The following is a 22790-nucleotide window of genomic DNA, read 5'->3' as shown; positions in this document are numbered from 1 at the left end:
TGAGCAGATCACTAAAATATCTGAAGCCACCGTCTTAAATACCATCTTCAGCTAAAGACAAAGGAGGATGTCGGGGTTACTCATTTTGGACTTCAAAGAGGAGAAAGGCAATTCACATGGGGATGTAAAAGCAAATATTTGGTAAAGAAATGTTTGCAGGTCCTACAGAGACAACAGGACATGGAAAGGACTCTCAACTCTAGGCCCTGCCATGTCTCCCCCACCACATGTGGCCAGTATTCTTTGTAGATATCTCTGTGGATAGCTTTGTTCCTCCCACAGGCAATTTATCTAAATTCATTTAGGCAGTGAAGGGGGAATTAACAAGAAAAACTTCGTGAGTCTTCTGTTTCTTGAAAATAATCCATCTCCCAAAGAAGCATAGTTTGGGGTGGCAAACTCTGTTCCCCTCAAGGACATCCCTGTGAGAACCTAAAGGAGAGAACCCAGCTATGCTGTGCCCAGAATCCAGTCTGGAGAAACTGTGACATAATAAACGTGTGTTCTTTTAAGCTGAAATTTAAGCCTACCACTAAATTTGTGGTAATTGCTTACACAGCAACAGAAAATGAATAACATTTTAGTCTAGTATGTTGAGGTAGGTTACAGAGGCTATTATAATTGTAGAAGAAGATGGTGATGTCGACGAAAATAATCCATAACCAATCTATAATTGAAAATTTGGGTGAGTTTATTCTGAGCTTAAATGTGAGGATTATAACCCGGGGACTTTCTTTCCGAAGGAAGAAAGGGCACCAAAGAAGTGGGGTGCACAGAGTGGTTATATACCCCCAGAGAGGATGTTTCACATAGGATTGAAATGTCCCTTTTACAATAGTCGCGAGACTGCTCTGTCAGCACAGCAATTGATGGAAACAGCAGGTAGGTCTTCTGTCTCAGTGAACACAGCAGGGTGGCAGTCTGTTGTCTCCAGCTGAGTGGTCACAGGTGAGCTGGGTGGTCAAAGGTGAGTGCAGCAATCAGTTCCTAGCCTAAGGAAAGATGCTTATCCCTAAGGAAATGCAATGTCAGGGGAAGTTGCACCCTTATCTCAAGGGCCTTTGTTCTGGCCATAGGAAATGTCTATGCAGATATACAAAGCATGCTCAACAGCCACGGTCAGGCCCTTTTGGAAAAAACAAAGTCAGGCCGAATTAGGTTTATACCAAATGGCTTCCTCGTATACTCCAGTATATCCTATTGCTTGCCATTTTTATTTGTCAAAGAGAAAAAAGTTGTTTTTATAATAATGTAATACTGATTTTATAAGTGGATAAAACAAATTTTTAAAGATTGTGATTTCTGATTCAAATTATCCTATTTCAAGAAATAAACCAAAGTTAATTATTTTAAAGTGAATGAATATGCTTTCTTACAATCACTTATTCAAGTCAGAAAAGAAGCCATGAAGAGATATGAATGGACATCACTTTGGGTCAATGCTTATGTGCTAGGAAATAGCAGAAGATATCACAAATATTTTCTTATTTAATTCCCACAATATACCCATCGGGTAAGTTTTATTCTTTTTATTTATTTTGTAAGTGAGAAATTGAAATCCATAGAAATTAGTAAATTTGATAAGGGCCCCTAAGTGATTATATCATCATTGTATGAAACCTGTTCTGTTTTCAGAGTCCATTCTTGTCAATGCAATAATCCATAACGAATCTATAAATCAAATTTGGGAAGAGCTTATTATGAGCTAATTTGAGGACGATAGCCCAGGATAACTTTTCCACCAAGAAGAAAGCTCTCTGAAGAAGTGGGGTGCACAGAGTGGTTATATCCCATCTTGGAACAAAGAACAAACATCATATATGACAGGAATATCCTTTTCACTCCTGTCACGAGAAGCTTTGCTAGCACAGCAGGTCAGGGGTCACATGGTGACCACAGCACGTCGGTGGTCCGTGGGTCAGTGGTCATGAGATGAATTAAAGCAGTTAAATCCTTAGTTTCTGAGAACAAATGCTTATCCTTAAAGAAATACTGATATGAGGAGGCAATATCCCTATCTTTAAGGACTTTGGGTTCTCAGCTTTGGGACATTGCCAATGTTTAAAGCAGATGTACAACACATGCTCAACAGACCACATCAGGCCTTTGTGGAAAAAGAAGGTCAGGCCAAATTTGTTTTAAAGAAAACGGCTTCCACATATACTCCAATATATCCTATCACTTTTCCTTTATTTATCAGACTTTTAACCATCCACTTACAACGTTCATTCTCTACCCTAAAAGGAGGACATATTTTCTTCGTGGCATCTGCAATAGCACACTGATCATGAAGTGGCTCAGCATAATATTATCCATTTTCATGTCTACGCCTGTCTCATTTATAGCTACAGTTTCTAAACTCTTTTAACCTCCTGATGTAAATTTCTCTCTCTCTCATATATTTTTAAAGTCTAATCACGATGATGTTAATGTATATACATATATTTATACAAATGATTACATGCATATGTACCTGTATGTGTATATGCAAGTGTATGCATGTGTGTATATCCGTCTTCCTATGAATAGATAGAGATAGAGACAGAGAGATACATACAGATATTTACGTTGATCGCAAGCCAGGCACTTTCATTTTCATCCAGCAGGTCCAAGATACACATCTTTTCCTACAGTCCTACTAATTCTTTCTTTTCAGTCAGTTGATATTTAATTGTAATATTATTTGTTATCCTTGAACAGTCAGCCATGCAGAAAAAAATTTATTGAAGAAAAAAATTTCAATGAATGTTTATACAGTACAAACACAAGCTTTCAAATGCAGTGGAGGAGGGGCGGTGAATTCATAGTTAATAAAGCTAAAAAAGATCCATGTTAGAAATTCCACAAATCATACAAAACTGTTTCTCTGAATGTGTAGAGTAAGACTTCAAACTCACCTACCAGCAATGGTGTAGTCTTCTCCCACTGCCATGGGCAGGAATCAGTTGACCACAGAGGACTTTCTAAAGGAGAAGAGAGACCAGTGTTGGCCCATCTCTCACTGGAGATGACAGCCCCTTGCTAGCCTGTTTCTAAGCCCAGAAAATGCCCTGGAGCTACTCCTTTTCCAGCCAGGGGTCTCCTCTGCTTCTGAGAATCTCTAATTGACCCAGATGTCTGGAAGTGTTTTAACCGCAGTGATTTAGACATGAATTAATACTGAATTTATTAATTCCAGGATAGAACTAGCTTTAATTACATTAATACATTGTAACTTTTTTCAAAAGGAAGGGGAAAAAAAGGATAGTATCTCTAGATAAACTAGCTTCGGATTGGTTGAAAGACAAGGGAGGTTTCTTCTTTAAAGCACTTCAGAGAAAGGGGGTAACAAGTAACCTTTGCTGTGCAAACACTGTACGAGGGGACATAAGTCACCATCAGTCATTGACGGAATACAATTCCATCACTGACCAGAGTCACTCCATAAAGTTGGCCTTGAACTCACCTCAATCTCAACTAAGCAATTAGGCAGAGCAGGAGGCCATTATCTTAGCACAACATTGTCTTCCATTGACATCTTCTGCACCATCTCTCTCAGTCCTAGAGTTCCAATGAAATAAACCAAGTTAAGACATTGAATTTCTTTGGAAACTGTAGGCTCTATGGGGAAAAATCTTCTTTTCACAGCAGGAAGGCTCTTCAACAGCTAGCTTCAAACCTCTGCTCTACTATTGGTCAAAGTGTTCTCATTCTGATTCAATGTTCAGCTGTTTGTTTCAACAAGAGCCCGGCTTTTCTGTTAACATCAGTGACACTGAAGGAGAGGAAAAGAATCCTTGAAGGCATTCTTTAAAAAATTATGATGCCATATTGAAGAATTTAGTAAGATGTTTGTTTTTCCAGAACAAAGCCTGATAGACTGACAATTGACTTTATGAACAGGATTGGTGGTGGTAGGGGTGATCCATCAGATCAATTTGTTTTCTAAAGCAACAGATTACAGAGTTGTGTAAAAATCCAAATAATTTCAAAATAACCTTTATCTTTGACCTAAAATTAAACACGTTAATTGCTTTAGCTGAATTCATCACAATGGCCTTTAAAGTAACAACAGAATCTGTCTCAAAAATTGCTTTTCGGGGACGGCCCCATGGCTGAGTGGTTAAGTTCGCACGTTCTGCTTCAGTGGCCCAGGGTATTGCTGGTTCAGATCCTGGGCGCGATCATGGCACCGCTCGCCAAGCCATGCTGAGGCGGCATCCTACATGCCACAACTAGCAGGACCCACAGCTAAAAATATACAGCTATGTACTGGGGGGCTTTGGAGAGAAAAAGGAACAATAAAATCTTTAAAGAAAACATTGCTTTTCATTCTAGCAGAAAATGCGAGTGGAGAACATGGCTGGCGATGTTGGTTCTTTTCTCATATGGTGCGTTTAAGCACATAGATGACAGGGATTGCTTCAGTTTAAAAAACAAAAAAAGTGGCTGCTGTTTCAGAAAGCACAGAGAGCCGTCTAGTCACTATGAAGGGGATTAAAGCAGAGATGACAGTCCAGGTAATGGCAGAGGAGACAGAGAAGCTGTCATGAGTGTTTACAAAAGAAAAAGCAGGGGGAAGGGAAAACACTTTTGGTTTACAGATATTTACAATTAGGTAACTGTATTCTCAATGACTTTAACCCGAATAACATTGATAAATGTGTCCATATGTTCTGTGTGATCGAACAGCCCCACGTCACACCAAAACTCCCTTGCCCAATATTTGTGCTTTACCTAGTATTTTTCTCTAGTCAGTTCACATTTCAGGAGAGTTGGGAGCATGGAACACCAAGAACAGTGCATCCAGACCCTTCAGGTGCACTGTCAACAGGAGGGCCTAGAAACAGGCTCTGCTCTGTCTCAGCTTCTGCGTAGACAACTCTCTTACATTCTGCATGTAAAACACACTGGATAGACAGCCACTGGCTTCTGCCTCTCCAGGCCACTTCTCAACTGTTCACAGTTTCAAGCAATAGGCTTCTTGTGCTCTGAGAATCTTGGAAGTGTGACACCACTGCTTGGGGAACAGGGGCTTTGTATCTGGGCAGAACAATGTCAGTGTATACTGTGCAGTGGCACCAGGGGCCTTCCTGAACAGACAAGGCATTTAGATCAATGGCTTGTCCTTGGCCCAGAAGTGACACGCACTGCCACAATACTCAGTAATAAAAGTCCTTGCTGTATTATGAAGTCATTTTTGAAGCTCTGCTGTTGTAGCAAGACCTTCCAGTCAGTGTGGATGCAGCATTTCTGAACAGAAAATTATTTTCACTTATCATTAGAACCATTTCCAACACTTGGAAATCTTGAAGTTGAGCAATATCTTTGCCCTTTCTTACCAAAGTATGGGATAACTTCCTGAGGTTCTCCACTTGATCTCAACTAACACTCAGTTCACAGCAATTCCCTCCAAGCAATTCTTGAAAGGTGAGCTCAAGTCAGTCAAGTTCAATTTCAATGACACCATTTTCTCGAAGAGATAACTTCTGAATACTCACCATGAGTACTAACTCTTGCATATTAAATGGAAATGCTCCAGGGGAGGGAAAATGGATGGAACGCTAGTACGGATCCTGTACACATCCCATTTTGAGGCTCCAGAGATGCTGGTGGCTTGGGCAGGAAAGAAGAGGACAGTGAGTGTCTCTGAATCCCTGGTGCCTGACAAACAGGGCCTGGTTTTGTGCTTTCTAGTGTTCTGAGCATGGCAGAGGGAGAAGACACATCCCAGTTCTGAACTAGTGTCAAAGATGTGTGGTCCCAGGGAAAGGCTCCTAGCAGGGGGAAGTTCCCCATGGGGGATAAATGACGGAGAGCCATCTACAGACAGTGATGCAGGAGGTGTGGAAAGACCCCCATTCTGCAGGTGGCCTGAATCCTTTGCTGAGGCTTTTTAGCTAAAAGGGAAAACTGAGTCAGCTAAGAGTTGGGAACAAAGAAAGGACAGTACGAAATATTTCTTCAGCTGGGGGAGGTTGTCATCATCATCAATATTTTCCACTCCCATGATCTTCCTCGTTTCTCTCCGTGATGTTAATGGGAATGGCATTCCTCCCTTTGTCATAAGAATTTCTTGGTCAGCTCCCGATTTTAACAAGTAAGAGACTATGCTCATGACTGCATTACATACCCAGTGTAAACTGGCCCAGCTGTTGACCTTGGGAGTTCACATTCACCTTACTTGCCATCAGTTTCTGCACTTCTCAAATGTCCCCCAAGGCCATGGCCACCCACCATTCCTCTGCTGCTCCTGGCCCACAGGCTCGAGCCTCCTCCAGGCCTGCAAATCTTGATTCAAATTTTGCACAGTGGCATAGCCTGCCCTAAATCAGAATATACACTTCTCTAAGAACAGTTTGCATCTTTGCTATCCTAGGTAGTTCTGTTCTTCATCCTTATTTAGAAATGATTTTTTTTAAAAGAAGAAAAGTGCCTGAAGTAGTAAATACTGTTGTATACCCAACTGTTTCACCACAAGGAAAAGGACTAAACACCAAAAGACCGTACCTCATAAGGAAAGCTGAGCCTAGACATGACCCTCTCTACAGCACACAACATGAGTTTTCAAACTCACACTGTCTGCAGTGGGAATTTGAGATCTGAACAATGAGACTTCAGTAAAGCCGACTATCATTTTGTAGTCAAAGCTGAATTTTGAAGCTTAAACCTGTTCATCAGTATCTGGTCTATGTCCTTCTCCAAATTCTAGTTTTTTCCCTCTCTATTGACCCCTCCCTATGCCTTTATCCTCAGTTCTTGAAGGAAACATCTATCTCATGATATAAATTGTAGAATAATACAGAACTCCGCTTCCCAGTTACCATGAAAATTCTGAGGTATATGTTATTACCAGAAGGAAATGAAGCACTGATGGAGGCAAATTCTATATTTTCCTGGAACTCAGTTTGTTTTAATCTGAGGGAGACCATGATAGGATAGCATGCATATTGCAAGCGCTAGAGCAACCACGAGGGAAAAAAATAAATAAAAAACACAGGTAGAAAATAGGAAAACTTAAAATTTCCTATTAGAAACACAAAAGAAGCTTCTTAAGGAGAAAGAGGAGGATAAAAATTACAGGAGCCACATAGGAAGCAATTAGCAAACTGGAAAATTTGAAAACAATATCAATAATTGCATTAGGTGTCCTTGTCATAATACCCCAATTAAAAGACAGAGACTTTTGGACTAGATAGAAAGCAAGGTTCATTTATTGCTCTGTATGACAGACATATATTGGATTCAAACTCAGAAATGTGGGAAAAGGTACAAATAGAGAAAAACATATGCCATACAAACAGTAAACATAAAATTGCTAATGTCTATATCAGTATTAGACAAAATAGACTTAAGATGATATTATGAGAGAATGAGAGGGAAATTTCATACTGATTAAAGTTTCAGTACGACAAGAAGATATAACAATTATAAATGTACATATAGCTAAAAACAGAGCTTCAAATTTTCCTCACACATCACAAATTTTGCTTTGAAATTTTCTCAGACGAAGTGAGATTTAAAGGAAAAATAGACAATTCAATAATAATAGAGATTTCAAGAACTCTCTTTCAATAATTGCGAGAATAGCTTCTGTGAAAACGGTCAAGGATATAGAAGACAAGGACAATACTATCAACCAAAGTGACCTGACATCTATAGACCATTTCACCCAACGAATCCAGAATAAACAATCTCATCAAATCCATATAGAAAAATTTTCTGGAGATGCAATATTTTAGGTCATTAACAATTGTCAATACATTTAAAAGATTCAAATAATAAAATATATGTTCTATGATTACAGAGGAGTTAAATTTGAAATCCACAGCAGAAGAAAAAGTAAGAAATCACTAAATATATTTTAATTAAACAACACACTTTCAAATATCCCAAGAGTTAACCAAAAAAAATCCCACAGGAAATTTGAAAGTAAGTTGAAGTGAGTAAAAATAAGAACTAAATAATCAAAATATATGGAATACAGCTAAAACAATCCATTTATCATTAAATGATATATCAGAAAAGATGGTTTCAAAGTGGTGATTTAAGTTTCCACCTAATAAAAATCTAGAAAAGGAACAGCAAACTATATCCAACACACACACACATGTACCCACATAAGCACACAATGTGTAAAGGAAACATTAAAGGTGAGAGCAGAAATAAATGACATAGGAAGGTTAAAAATACATACAATCAATGAAATAGCAGAGTCTGTTCTTAAAAAATCTCAATAAAATTGACCAAACATAGCTAAACTAAGAAAAAAGTGAAAAAGCAAATCACCAAATAAAGAATAAAAGAGGTGACATTACTGTGAGTGCTGTAGAAATTAACGAGTTTATAAGGGTTGTTATGATTAACTTTATGTCTACAAATCAGACAATGTTGACAAAATGGTAAATTCCTACAAAAAATTACACTACCAAAAACTGGCTCAAGAACCATAAAAACTCAAATTGAAGCTAATAGAAGTAAAAAAAATAATTATTTTAAAGCTTTCCAAAAAGAAAAGCCTGGAATGAGATGGCTTCCCTGGTGAATTCTATTGAATATTTAAAGATAAATAATACCAGTCCTTCACAAATTGTTTTAAAAACATAGAGACAGAGGGCCCAGCCCAGTGGTCAAGTGGTTAGAGTTCTGTGCACTCCACTTTGGCAGCCAGAGTTTGAGGGTTCAGATCCTGGGTGTGGACCTATTCCACTCACCAGCCATGCTGTGGAGGTGTCCCACATACAAAAAAGTAGAGGAAGACTGGCACAGATGTTAGCTCAGGGCTAATTTTCCTCAATCGAAAAAGAAAAAAGAGGAGGATTGGCAATGGATATTGGCTTAGTACAGACCTTCTTCAGCAAAAGAAAAAAGAGAAAGAAGGAGAAAACCTCAACTCATAATATGAGGAAAAAAGAAAAAACAGGGGGGCCGGCCTGCGGCCAAGTGGTTAAGTTTGCACACTCCGCTTCGGCAGCTCGGGACTTGCCAGTTGGGATCCTGAACACTGCTCATCAAGCCATGCTGTAGCAGCATGCCCCATGGGAGGATTAGAATGACCTACGACTAGGATGGACAACTATATACTGGGGTTTTGGGGACCAAAAAAAAGAAGATTGGCAACAGAAGTTCGCTCATAGCCAATCTTCCTCACCAAAAAGCATAAGAAAAAAAAAACACTGTGAGAAAGAAGTTTTTCTTAAAAAACAAAAGAAAACATTTTTTTTAAAACAAAGAAAAAGCACTCTTGAATCTGAAGAATACTTGTTTGTCCGTGACTAAGCTGGATGATGAAGAGGTACCCGATAAATGCTTAACAGAGACCACAGATAATAGGTCCCTATACAATACCACCAGACAATGGATCTTGTCTCCACAGTCAAATTTTTGCACTGCATTTGATAAGTTAATAAAATTGAGATTTTCCCTTGTTATCCACAATGTCAATTATTCTAATAACCTCTGAAATAGATGCAGGAAGGGGTACTGCAGGGCCGAGGGAACCTTAGTTTCACCACCAGAAAGAACAGAGCAATACAGACAAGGAAACTAGTCCTCATTTTTCTCAGATCTCAGATGCTGGGGCTTCTTCCCAAGTCTTACCTGCAGAATCTCCATTGTTCACCCCTGCAACTAGTGCTCCACATCTGAGATGAGAGGGCTCACCAACAGCCTCTGCTCCACCAGCTCATTCTCAGCCTCAGTGAGGTTGCGTAGACTATCTCCCTCCTCATTCTTCAGCTTAGCAGCTCCTTCTGCTCCTCAGAGACCAGGATACCTCTCATTTGATTAAACTCTGCCTGCACGCTTTCTTTCTCACTTTGTATTTGATTCCTCAGGAACGAGAAACAGAGAGAGGTACTGAGGTTCTAGGCAGAGCCTGGGAGCCAGAAAAAGAATTATTCTATTTGGGGATTTCTCACAGGGAAGTAAGATGGAAGCAGGGGAGCAATTCCTGGGCAAGCTGACTTTTACTATCTTTTTTTCTGCATTGCATTCAAACTTAATGGCCTCAAGTTTGCATTATTGAGACCAATCCTGTGCCGCCTTGGATAACTGAGTGTGGCTCAGCTTTCACACAGCTCTACAAGACGGTCAAGAGTTTCTCCATTACTTCTGACTCTCACCTGCACCTCCACCACCAGCCTGTGCCGAAATTTGAACACTGAGGACAGAACCATGAGCCATTGCCAAATGTTTTCCCTCAGAAGAGTCAGAGGCTCAAAAACAAGAAAGGAAAGGAATACAGAATTCACTAGCCATCCTCATCAAAGAGTCCATCAACGTGAATACCTCCCTCCAATTATTTGTTCATTTGTGATATGTCCACATTTTAGCCCCCACCCCTCTCAGGGAAAAGATAAAGAAGAGGACTAATCAAATGGCTTTTGGACAAATCAGTTGTCAGGAAACAAAGAGGAAGGGAGCTCCATGTAAGTAACACCCAGGGTCCTGCCAAGATTTCATTCCAAGTCCCTCAGGAAGTGTCTCCTCCTAACTACCAGGAAGTTGTTTCCCATCTGGCATCAGCTTCCAAGCTGTCAGCTTCCCTGGTCCTCCCTCAGGCCCCCAGAGCTTCCTGGAGCTTCTCCTGTGGGAAAGGGATCAAACCAGAATCAAGATATGGGCTTTTTCAGCATCAGAAGAGATGATAAATGGGGAAGCAATCAGGCTGATCTCTGGAGACACTAGAGTTTACAGAAGCTGTGAGAACCGCAACTAGAATCTATGACTTGGAAGAAAACCTGAGGCAATGAATGTGTTGTTGAATACTCAAGTGGTGGAAGTCAGCATCCTCTCCCCAAAAGAGGACTGATACTTTTTGTCTTAGAAGAAGAAACCTGATCCTGAGGGAAGGAAAGAACTTATATCTCAATCCACCAAACTGCCCAGTTAACCCTCCTCTTCACAGAGGTAATGAGAGCTTTTCTTTCACGCCAAATCTCCACCTACTAGGACAAGATACAAGAATATCTACTTCTGAGTAAAAGTCTGTACTGTAGGCATCCTTTTGTAATTGGATGGAGTGCACAGAAATGGCTTTCAGGCCTCGGGAGCTGAGGATAGGAAGAAAAGAGATCACAGAGCTTAGGGCTATGTTGACAAGGAAATGAAAATGCAATGCAACATGGAGATTTCCCATCAAGTACTATTTTCGACTCTGTCTTATTTATATCCTGGTGTCTTACCTGATACTCCTGGGCAAGCTCCTCCATGAGGAATGTGTGGTGACCACGGTGCTCCTGAGAGCACTCACAAAGCCAGCAAATGACCTTCCCATCCTCCTTACAGAAGAGCAGGAGTTTCTCTTCATGACGCACACAGAGATCTCTTTTGCTCCACCTCTGAACTAAACTTGACCTCCCTGAGCCTCTCCACTATGTTGGCCACATGCCGATTAGGCAGCAGTTTCACAGGCTAGTGACTGATTCTACACACAGGGCAGCTTCTCTCTCCTTCTTGGCTGACCACAGATGTTTTGTGGCTTGCAGTGATACAGGCTTGGCAGAAGCTGTGGCCACAGTCTAGGCTCAGGGATTCTGTCAGGAGCTCCAGGCAGATGCGGCAGGTCACCTCCTCCTTATGTTCACCAGGTGTCCTGAAGCCGTTGCTGCTGCTCCCTGTGCTACTTGTTCTGACTTCTGAGGCTCCTCATGTTCACAGGTCCCTGAATGATTGGGAAGGTACAAGGGGGCAGAATAAGTAAGGTAAGAATAAAATGATACTAATGGTGTAGACATCCAGGTCAAGCAAAGACCAACATGTTGAAAGAGAAGGAGAAAAGGTGGAGAAACAAGGAAGGAAGTTTCACGACCTGGTAAAAAGGACTTTTCGTAATATTTCAAACACTTTACACTAGTTCATGTCATATGACAAATCTCATCCTTATCTGTTCAATGATTGATATTGTCTTTCATTTTCATGGAAAGAAAGAATGACCTGAAGTCTTTTCTACCAAGATCCTTGTGTGACCTACTCTCTCTCCTGCTTCTCTTTCCCATGCCAAAACACATCCTCATTGTAAAAAGTAGCAAACCACTTAGGTCTCTGGAGTTTTACACCTGCTATTTCTCATCGTGGAATGTCGCCCCAGATATCAGTGTGACTCACTTACTCCTATACATCAGAAAGCTCTCTCTTGACATGTTCTCTTATCAGAAAGACCTGCTCTGGTTAACTTATTTAAAGTGTAAATTTGCAATGATTTCTCTTACTATCACGACATAATATATCACAATGTCTGTGCATACACTGTAAGAGCTAATATATCGTAGGTTCACACACATCCACCTGGTGTGGCTTCTTCAAAAGCTGGATGATAGAGGAAAGCATTTACTGTACTACTGTGAGGTCCATCACTATGAAGTCACCTGAGGCAGTCATGCCTGCATGCTGTGGCTCCTGTCCTGTACCCCCCAGCTAAACTAGGTGATCCTGGCAGTTTATGTCTCATTAGGTCACATGGATGGAAAATGCCATACAGGTTGCAAACTACTGCTGGTGACCAGTCAGAGTGGGTATCACAGAGTGGTAGCACAGTGATGCTGATTCTTTGTCCTGACCTGGCCTCAATATGGCCCTGTAGCCACAGCCTAGGATCAAGAGTTCTGTCAGGGGCTCCAGACAAATGGGGCTATGAAGCAATAAACAATGAAATGGAAGATGTCAGTACATGTTAATGTCACGATAGTCACCAGTGTTGACCACAAAAGAAAGATTTCAAGCACAAAAAAACTAATAAGTTTCCCTTTCTTCTGCACAAGAGAGGGTAAAGCTAATTTGCATGATGGCAAATTTAGACCTTCTAAAAGTGTTTACTTGTGCCATGTTCATCGTACTTGAAGGGAACCTGATAAAGAATGATCCTGAAGGTGGACCAAAAGTGTAATCCAGCTAATAGTACACATACTGAAAATAGTCAAGAGGCCATATGCATTTGGCCTCTGGCTGCAGAGACTATGACCCAGATGAGAGCTTTGAGGAAGGTAAAACTTTCTTTTCTAATGAAGAAATATTGATCATGTGTGCAATGCAGTATTGTTAACTACAGTCATTTACTGCATAATGACATTTCAGTCAACGGTGAACTGCACATATGACGTTGGTCCCATAAGATTAGTACCATACAGAGTAGGCGTGTAGTAGGCTGTGGCAATAGTTTTTTGGACGTACACTCTATGACGTTTGCACAAAGATACAATCGCCGAACAACACATTTCTTAGTACGTCCCTTGTCCTTAAGCAACTCATGATTGTATAGACAGAATGTTGTACAGCAGATCTCTAGAACTTACTTATCTTGCAGAACTGAAACTTTATATCTGTGGAACAGCAACTCCATAAAAATTTGTTAAGACGTTAGTTTTTACGTTTAGCGTCCTCACCACAAATAAAACAAGATTGATTGATAGCTGATTATAAAATAGCAAAGCCATAAAGAACGTTTAGGAAAAAAATTGGAATTGCATACTCAGATGTCTATGTGTAAGATGAAATAAAGATATTTGAAGATTTAAAAAAATATATTTATTATCCAAAAGATGAAATGAAGAAATGATCTATGATTCTTTAATCAATTAATTATTTTTCATAGAAAAGCTATTACTAGTTAAAGTAGATTAATATTCATTTTTAACATTAATTATTTCAAATCACAGAGAAAATTAATCAACACCAATCTGGATCAGTGCTCATGTGCTAGGAAATGAGGGAGATATTACAAACATTTTATTATTAATTCCCATAACATCCCTATCACATAAGTCCTAGTTCATTTATTACTGATGATGAAATGAATCCGATTAAATTTAATTTAGTAAGGGCTACTAAGCAGCAACATCACTAGATGATGAAATTCAATCTAATTTCAAAGTCCAGGCTATTAACTGTCCACGGTGTTCACCGTCTACATCATATCATCTGTGAGAGCACTTTGGTCATGAAGTAGCTCAACTTGGGTTTAGCCATTACCATGACCTGCTCCTGCTTCATCAATGGCTACACGGATTGAGCATATCAACCTCTGTCTCCTGGCACCCAAGATTTTCCCATGATGCTCTCAGTTCCTTCTACAGATCAGCATCACCTGAGATCTCCCTCATACCCCACATCCTAGGGAATCTGGCTCCTCCCTATTAAGGGGTGTGCTACAGAGAGGACCCTTGTGCTGGAGAAACTCAGACCTAGTTCTAATCTTGCTTCCTCAATTCATTAGCTGTGGGACATTGGGCAACATCTCATAAGTTTATGTATTCATTTAACCATGTGATAGTAATTCCTTCTGCATATGATATTTTTGAAGATTAGCTATGATAATACACTACCTATATATATATACACAATAATATATATAGATATGCATGTGTGTGTCTGCATAACTAGGAGTGTGTATGCATATACCATTCAGGCTCTTTATTTTTCATTCCACTGTGACAAGTTTTTACTCCTACATATCTTTTTTTTTTTTTTTTAAGATTGGCACCTGAGCTAACAACTGCTGCCACTCTTCTTTTTTTTTTTTTAAAGATTGGCACCTGGGCTAACAACTATTGCCAATCTTTTTTTTTTTTTCCTGCTTTATCTCCTCAAACCCACCCCCCCCCCCCAACCCCGTACATAGTTGTATATCTTAGTTGCAGGTCCTTCTAGCTGTGGGATGTGGGATGCCGCCTCAACGTGGCCTGATGAGTGGTGCCATGTCCGAGCCCAAGAGCTGAACCCTGGGCCACCACAGCAGAGTGCGCGAACTTAACCACTTGGCCACGGAGCCGGCCCCAACCCCTACATATCTTGATGTGAGGTCTGTCCCGCAGTCTTCTCTAGTTTATAATATATACTACTCTAAAAACTGTGTACCTTTCCTATCCTGGGTAAGTCTACTCCTCATCCTGAATTTAAAACTGCTTACCACAAAAGAAAAGTGCATAAATTCTCTATATAGTGTAAACTCAAGTGTTTTACCACAAAGAAAAGACCTGAACACCAAAAGCCTGCCCCTTATAAGAGTAGCTGTCCATAGATAGGCCTCCTTCTGGTGGACAGATTTTGGAAAGGAGTTTTCTCACCCATTTCCAAGAAAAAGCCTTAAAATCAGCCCCAGCCTAGGTATAAAAAGTTCTATAGAAAAAGACTGGAACTGGAGTGGTCTTGAGAGTGTGGTCTGTGAATTGGAGAAATGAGACTTAAATTGAATCAACTGTTGTTCCTCTGAAGGGCACAAAAATGTTGCACAGGGCATTGACACAGCTTGTACTTTTCAGTAATCATCAGAGAAAATATTTCCTATATCGTACAGGACACTGACATAGCAGCTTTACATTGAATGGCACTTAGTCTTACACACTGATCAAAGAGTTATGTGAAATTTTACATCTCAATTTGTGTTTAAGGGTAAAGAAACTCAGAATTTATTCATCATTATATACCTTGTAAATGAAGAGACAGGTTTTTATACTCCTCCACATGCCCCACTGAAATGTCCATATGTGCAGCATTGCCACCAAGGTTTGGGGGCAAAGGCCAGCAATGGTACACACGGATGCTTTATCAACACCAATAACGTATTCAGCCGTGGAGGCCATCACAGGAGAGGTTTGTAAGGGCCCGAAGACACTCACCCATTGTCAGGCTTGGCCAAGGGTCTGGGTGGTGACAAAAAGTCCCTCTTTGACCAAAGCCCAGTTGGGCTCCACTGACCTCTCTTCTCAACTGGGCTCTGACTTTAGGCTTCTGGTGTTTGTCTCTGCTTTGTCTAGTTGTCACAAAAATCCTGCTGACTGAATTTGATGAGTCATTGCCTCAGCCTCCTTGAAGATGTTTAGCAGGTCTGACCACCCTCAATGTCTGATCACCCTGGCCCACCTTCAGCAAACATTCTGTTAGGTCAGCTTAGCAAAGAATTGCTCTACCTCTTAGCCATTTTCCGTCCAGCGAACTCTGACCCTGCTTCTTGGCTGTAAATCCCCACTTTTCCTTATTGTAGTCAGAGTTCAGCCTGATCTCTCTCCCCTGTTACCAAAGTCCATTGAAGTAGCCCCTGGAAAAAAGAGTTCCTTACCTCCTGTCTTCAACAAGTATACTGAATGACTTTTTCTTTAATAGTAGCGGTGTCTTCAGAATCCAAACCAGAGAGGATTTTCTGCTTTCCCCTCATGTTGATGACAAGAATTCAGGGATCACAATCACCTCTGTGACTTACAATGCCCAAGAAGTGCAATTTTCTATTTCCCCATTAAACTCTAACCTTGGCAAAGAGCTTTCTGGTCCCTCCTGGAGAAAGAAGGACATCCTGTTAACTTCTAGTCTTGTGTATTTCTGAAAGCTGAGATGTCTGGTTTAAAGTGGCAGCCCATCCTACAGAGAGAGACAAGGGAACAGTTCCTGAAACAGTTGCAGGGGCCACCCCTCAGCATTTGGACACAAGTTTTCTAGGATGGAGAGAGTCATTGGAGAGCCTGGTGCAACGGTGGCTCAGGCAGACACTGTTTCCCAGCCAGGACTTAATCTGGCACCGTAGGATGCTTTCATCTGAGCTCAGCCTTCCCCCAGGCTCTCCTGACTGTTATCATGGCAGCAGGTGCTGTCAGGGCAAAAAGTCTCCTCTTAAGCAGGGTGCTAAATCACAGTTTAAAAACATGTATAGATGGGAGAAACCCAAGAAAATTGTTAAAGTCGCTAAAATAGAAGAAACCACAATTTTAAATACTATCTTCAGCTAAAGACTAAGGAAGATGTTGGGGTGAATGGTTTGAAACATCAGAGAGGAGTAAAGCAATTCACATAAAGGTGGAAAAGCAAACGTTCAGTGAACAAATGTTTGCCATGTCATCACAGACAAGGGGACATGGAGAGGACTCTGATCTCTAGCTCTGCCAAGTGTCCCCACCATACTTGGCTCATATTCTTCGTAGATATTTCTGGGAATACTAGTGGTCCTCTTACAGGCCACTTCTCTAAATTCCACTGGGTAGTTATGGGGGAGGTAAAGAAAACCCTCGTGAGTCTTTCTTTTCTTTAAAATAATCAAAGGGGATATTTTCTTCATGTCATCTGCAATGGCATGCTGGTCCTGAAGTATCTCAGTATATTATTATCCATTTTCACGTCTACTCCTGTCCCATTTATGGCTATATGGATGGAGCACATCAAATTATATTTCACAGTACCTAAGGTTTTCCCTAAAATGTACCAGGCTTCTCCTGCAGGTCAGCATTTCCTGGCTCTCTCTTCTGCCCCACATCTTTGGGTGTCAGGCTGCTGCCTTCTCTGTGATTTGGTGCAGAGGACACATGGCAGATTCTGCAGTAACACACACCTGGTCCTAATCCTCACTCCCATTCATTACCTTTGGGCTGTAGGGAAAAAGTCTAACAGTTTCTAAATTCTTTTACCCTCCTGATATAAGTATGTCCTACTTATGATGTTTGTCAAGACTAACTGGGATAATGTTAAAGTATATGCATGTATATTTAAACAAATGATTACACGTATATTTAAATATATGTACATATGTGTATATGTGAGTGTGCCTGTGTGTATATATAAAGAGAGAGAGAGATGTAGATATATACAGATTAACACATTGATCCCAATTCACACACTTTTCTTTTGATGCAGTATGAGCAAGATACTCATATTTCTCTCAAGTCCTGAAAATCTTTTTTTTCAGTCAGTTAATATTTAATTGCAATAATATTTTTATAATCGAACCGTCAGCAATGCACAAAGAACAAAACGTTCAGTGAATGTTTACACGGTGAAAAAATACTTTAAATATGCAGTGGAGGAGAAGGGGTGAATTTACAGTTAACACAGCTAAAGAAAAGATCCCTGTTATAAATTGCACAAAGCATATAAAAAGGTTTCCCTGAATGCATAGAGTAAGACTTTAATTAATACCTACCAGCAACTGTGCACCTTAGCCCACTGACATCGGCAGGAGTCAGTTGACCACAGAGGACTTTGTAAAGGAGAAGAGAGACCAGTGTTGGCCCATCTCTCCCTGGAGATGCCAGCCTGTTGTTAGCCTGTTTCCAAGCCCAGGAAATGCCCGGAGCTACTCCTCTGCAGGCCACCTCCCAGCCAGGGGCCTCCACTGCTTCTTAGAAGTCTCATTGCTCCAGATGGCAGGAAGACTTTAAACTGCAATGACTTAGATGTGAATTAATACTGAATTTATTTACTTCAGGAAAGAACTAGCCTTCATTGTGTCAATAAATGTAACTTTTTCCAAAAAGAAGGGAAACAAACAGTAGTATATATAGCTAAACTAGCTACTGATTAGTTGAAACACAAGGGAGGTTTCTTCTTTAAAGCTCTTTGGAGTTAGGGGGTAATAAATAACCTTTGCTCTGCTGTGCAAACACTGTACGAGGGGGAATAACTCACCATCAGTCATTCGTGGAATATAATCAAGTCACTGGACAGAGTGACTCCATGAAGTTGGCCTTGAACACACCTCAACCTCATCTCAGCATTTAGGCGGAGCAGGAGGCCATTATCTTAGCACAACATTCTCATTCACTCACATCTTCTGCATCTTCTCTCTCAATCCTAGTGTCCCAATAAAATTAACCACTTAGGAAGTTGAGCTTCTCTGGAAATTGTCGACACTATGGGGAAAAAGCTTCTTAAGACAGTAGGGATGCTGTTCAACCGCTCACCTCAAACCCCTGCTCTCCTGTTTCTCTGAGTGTGCTCTTTCTTATTTCCAAAGTTAAGCTGTTTATTTCAACAAAAGAGTGGGCTTCTCTTAATAGTAAAGACACTGACTGAAGAAAAAGAATCCTTGAATGCATTATAAAAAAGAAATTCTTATGCTATGCTCAAGAGTTCAGTGAGGTGTTTGTTTTTCCAAAACAAAGCTTGGTGGACTCACAGTTGCCTGTGTTAAGTGGATTGGTGTTGGTAGTGGGGGATCCCTAAGATGAAATTGTTTGTTTACAACAGCAAAAGATTTCAGAATTGTGTAAAAATCCCAATAATTTCACAATGACCTTTATCTTTGACCTAAAAATAAAGATACTCACTCCTTTAGCTCAGTTTTCACAATAACCTTTAAAATAGCAACAGTCTGTCTCAAAAATTAGTTTTCATTTCTGGCAGAAAATGAAAGTGGAGAACACTGAAGGGCAATGTTTATTGTCTTATCATATGGTGCAATTAAGCACATAGATGACCGGAATTACTTCCAAGTTTAAAAGAAAAAAGTGATTACTCTTTCAGAAATTGTGAGAGATTTCTCTAGAGACCACTAAGTGGAGGTAATGCAGAGATGACTGTAGTCCTTGGCAGACTAGAGACAGACAAGCAGTCATGAGTATTGACAAGGGGAAAAGTGGAAGATGGAAAGCTTTTTCGGTTTACAGCATATTTGAAATTAGGTAACTATACTCTTAAATATGTTAACTCAAGCAACACTCATATCTACATTCTGTGAAATTTAACAGCGACAAGTCACACTAAAATCCCCTTGTCCAGTACCGGTGCTTTCCCTAGTTCTTTTCTCTAGTTAGGTCATGTTTCAGCAGAGTTGAGAGAATGCAACACCAAGAAAAGTGCATCCGCATCTTGACGTTCGGGTGCACTGTCAACAGCACTATCTAGAAACAACCTCCACTCTGTCTCAGCTCCAGCTGGGACAACTCTGTTTCATTCTGCAAGTAAAAGACACTGCATATAGAACCACTGGCTTCTGCCTCTCCAGACCGATTCTCAGCTGTCCATAGCTTCAAGCAACAGGTTCCCTGTGCATGAAGAGGTTTGGACGTGTGCCACATGCTTCTTGGAGGCCAAGGGCTTCCCAGTTTGGCAGGGGCTGTGCTGGGCATCCAAGGCATTTATATCAGTAGCTAGTCCTTGGCCCAGAGGTGACACACACTGTCACAATACTCACTGCTAAAAGTCACTGCAGGATTAATGAGTGAGTTTTGAAGCTCTTTAGTCATAGCAAGAGTTTTCAGTCAGTGTAGATGCAGCATTTCTGAACAGAAAATTATTTTCACTTACCATTAGAACCTGTCCCGTGGGAAATCTTGGAGTTGAGAGACATCTTCGTCCTTTCTTATCAGCGTATGGGATAAATTCCTGCTAATTTTCACTTGAACTGGACTAACACTCAGCTCCAAGCAACTCACTCCAAGCAGTTCTTGGAAAGCGAACTCCAGTCAGTCCTGTTCAATTTCAATGAAATCACTTTCTCTAGTAGATGGGTTCTGAATCCTCACCTGGAATACCAGCTTTTGCTTATTAAGTGGAAATGCTCCAGTGAAGACAAATGGATAGAACACTGACAATGCTCCTTTACACATCCCATTTTGAGGCTCCAGAGACACTGGTGCTTGCCAGGACAGAAGAGAACAGTGACTGACTCTCATTCGCTGGTGGCTGACAAACAGGACCTAGTTTTATGCTTTCTGATGTTCTGAGCATGGCAGAGAGGAGTGGCATCCCAGTTAGGAACAAGTGCCAAGAGGTGTGGTCTCATGGAAAGGCTCCTAGCAGGGGCAAGTTCCCCAGGGGGCAGTGATGGAGGTGAGCCCTCTACAGGGGTGATGCACAAGGTTTGGAGAGGCCTCCATTCTGCAACTGGGCTATATTCTCTGCTGTGGGGTGATAGACAAAAGGAAAGAATGGTTTGGCAAAATAGTTGGGAACAAAGGGCCGGTCTCACTCCTTCTTCAGCTAGGGTAGGTGTTTGTCTTCACATCATCCTCTTCCACTCCTATAATCTCCTTGATTCCTCTCCTTGATGTTAATTAGATTGGCATTTCTCCTGTTGTGGTAATAATCTCTTTGTCAGATCCTAATTTGGACAATTGACCCCCTGGCTATGATTGTGTTTACCTGACCAGTATAAACAGATCCAGCTGTTGACCTCATTTGGGGAATTCACATTCACTTCACTCTCCACTAGTATCTGCTCCTCTCGAGTGTCCCCCTAGGTTGCAACCACCCACCACTCCCCTGCTACTCTTGGTCCTCAGGCCCAAGCCTCCTCCAGTCCTGCAAAAATTAATTCAAATTTTGTATAGTGGCATACCCTCCCTACGTTATAATGCATAATTCCATAAAAAGAGTTTATATTTTTGCTGTCAAAAGTATTTCTATTCTCTATCATAAATTCAAAAGTGATATTTTTCTTTTATAAAAAAGAAGAAAAGTTTTTAAGGTAGTAAATACTCTGTTAAACCCAGGTGTTTCACCATGACGACAAGCATGGGCTGCCCAAAGGCTGTCCCCGACAATGACAGCCTAGACTTGACTCTTTCTATAGACTGCATCATGCCAACTTATGCTGTCTACGTTGAGGTTTTGGGATGTGACAAATGAGACTCACTAGAGCCAATTATCATTTTATTGTAGCAAAACCAAAACAAAACTGTTCCTTAGGGGATTAACATAGCTTACACTTTCTCGGTAATAATAACAAATATTTATTCCTACAGCTAAGACTCCTAGAAAAGTACATTACATTTAATACAATTTATGTTCTCAAAAGCATCCTAGGAATTACATAGAATCTTTAACATCAATTTTTATTTTAAGAAAATAATTCCAGGACATGTTAAGTAACTCATTCCAGGTTAAACAGCTTGCAAGCAAAGAGACTGAGCACCAAATATCTACTCTTGGTAAATATTCTGTTTATGTATTTCTTGCTTTACCTCTGTGATAAACATGGGGTGCCATTGCTAAAAGCCACAGACCCTTAAGGATTCATTGTTTAGGGACAGATTCCATGAACTCTCCTAGATAACATGGATAGGGCTGACAAGTATTCCTTTGCTAATTTGTTAAGCAGTAGAGTGAATGAGGAAGAAAAGAAATGTCAGATGAGTAACAGCAATACTATTCTTTCTATAGGAGGGATTAGATGTGTTTACCTTGCAAATACAAGAAAAAAAGTATTCTCTCCTCATGGAAAAAAAGGTATTAGGAAGAAAAGTTTCAAGCTTTCACTTTATAGTAAGGAATTGTTCAGACTGTTATGCATTGCATTGTGTTCCCTCAAATTCATATGTTGTAGTCCTAACCCCTAATACTTCAGAATGTGACCAAATTTGGAGAGGGGGTTGTTATAGAGGTAACTAAATTAAAATAATGTCATCAAGATGGTCCCATTCCAGGATGTCTGGTGTCCGTATAAAAAAGGAATTTAGGGGCTGGCCCCATGGCATAGTGGTTAAGTTTGCCTGCTCTGCTTTGGCAGCCTGGGGTTTGCAGACTCGGATCCTGGGTGCAGACCTAGAACCACTTGCTAAGCCATGACGTGGTGGCATCCCACATAAAGTAGAGGAGGACTGGCACAGATGTCAGATCAGCGACCATCTTCCTCAAGGAAAAAGGGGAAGATTGGCAACAGAGGTTAGCTCAAGGCCAATCTTCCTCACACACACAGAAAATGAATGAATAGAAAGGAAATTTAGACATAGAGCCATGCACAGTGAGAAGATGATGTGAAGGGGCACAGGGAGAAGACAGCTATCTACAAGCCAGAGAGAGAAACCACAAACAGAACCCTTCATTACAGCACTCAGAAAGATCCAACCCTGCTCACATCTTGATTTTGGACTTTTAGCCTTCAGAACCGGGAGAAAATAAACTGCCATTATTTAAGTCACCCAGTCTCTGATACTTTGTCAGGTAGCCCTAGCTGACTAATACAAAGACATTCTAAACAAATGAATGGGGAAAAAAGGAAGAGGCAGTCAGAATGGTGCAAATCAACTCAGGTGCAGGAGATGAGCCCCAGGACAAGGGCACTCAGCAAAGGTGGGTGAGAGATGAAGAATGTTCAGGAGCTCGGTGGGCAC

General features: G+C 40.7%; 2 pseudogenes; both read right to left on the bottom strand.

The window, feature by feature from the left end:
• Positions 1-3530: 3530 nt before the first annotated feature.
• LOC106830101 (ankyrin repeat domain-containing protein 40 pseudogene) lies at positions 3531-6206 on the bottom strand (annotated as a pseudogene).
• LOC139041138 (tripartite motif-containing protein 5-like) lies at positions 6117-22776 on the bottom strand (annotated as a pseudogene).
• Between the last annotated feature and the right edge of the window lie 14 nt (positions 22777-22790).

Source organism: Equus asinus, chromosome 20, assembly GCF_041296235.1.
Source record: "Equus asinus isolate D_3611 breed Donkey chromosome 20, EquAss-T2T_v2, whole genome shotgun sequence".
Lineage (NCBI taxonomy): Eukaryota > Metazoa > Chordata > Mammalia > Perissodactyla > Equidae > Equus > Equus asinus.
The sequence above is the reverse complement of the archived record's forward strand: the minus strand, read 5'-3'. Positions and strand labels throughout refer to the sequence as shown.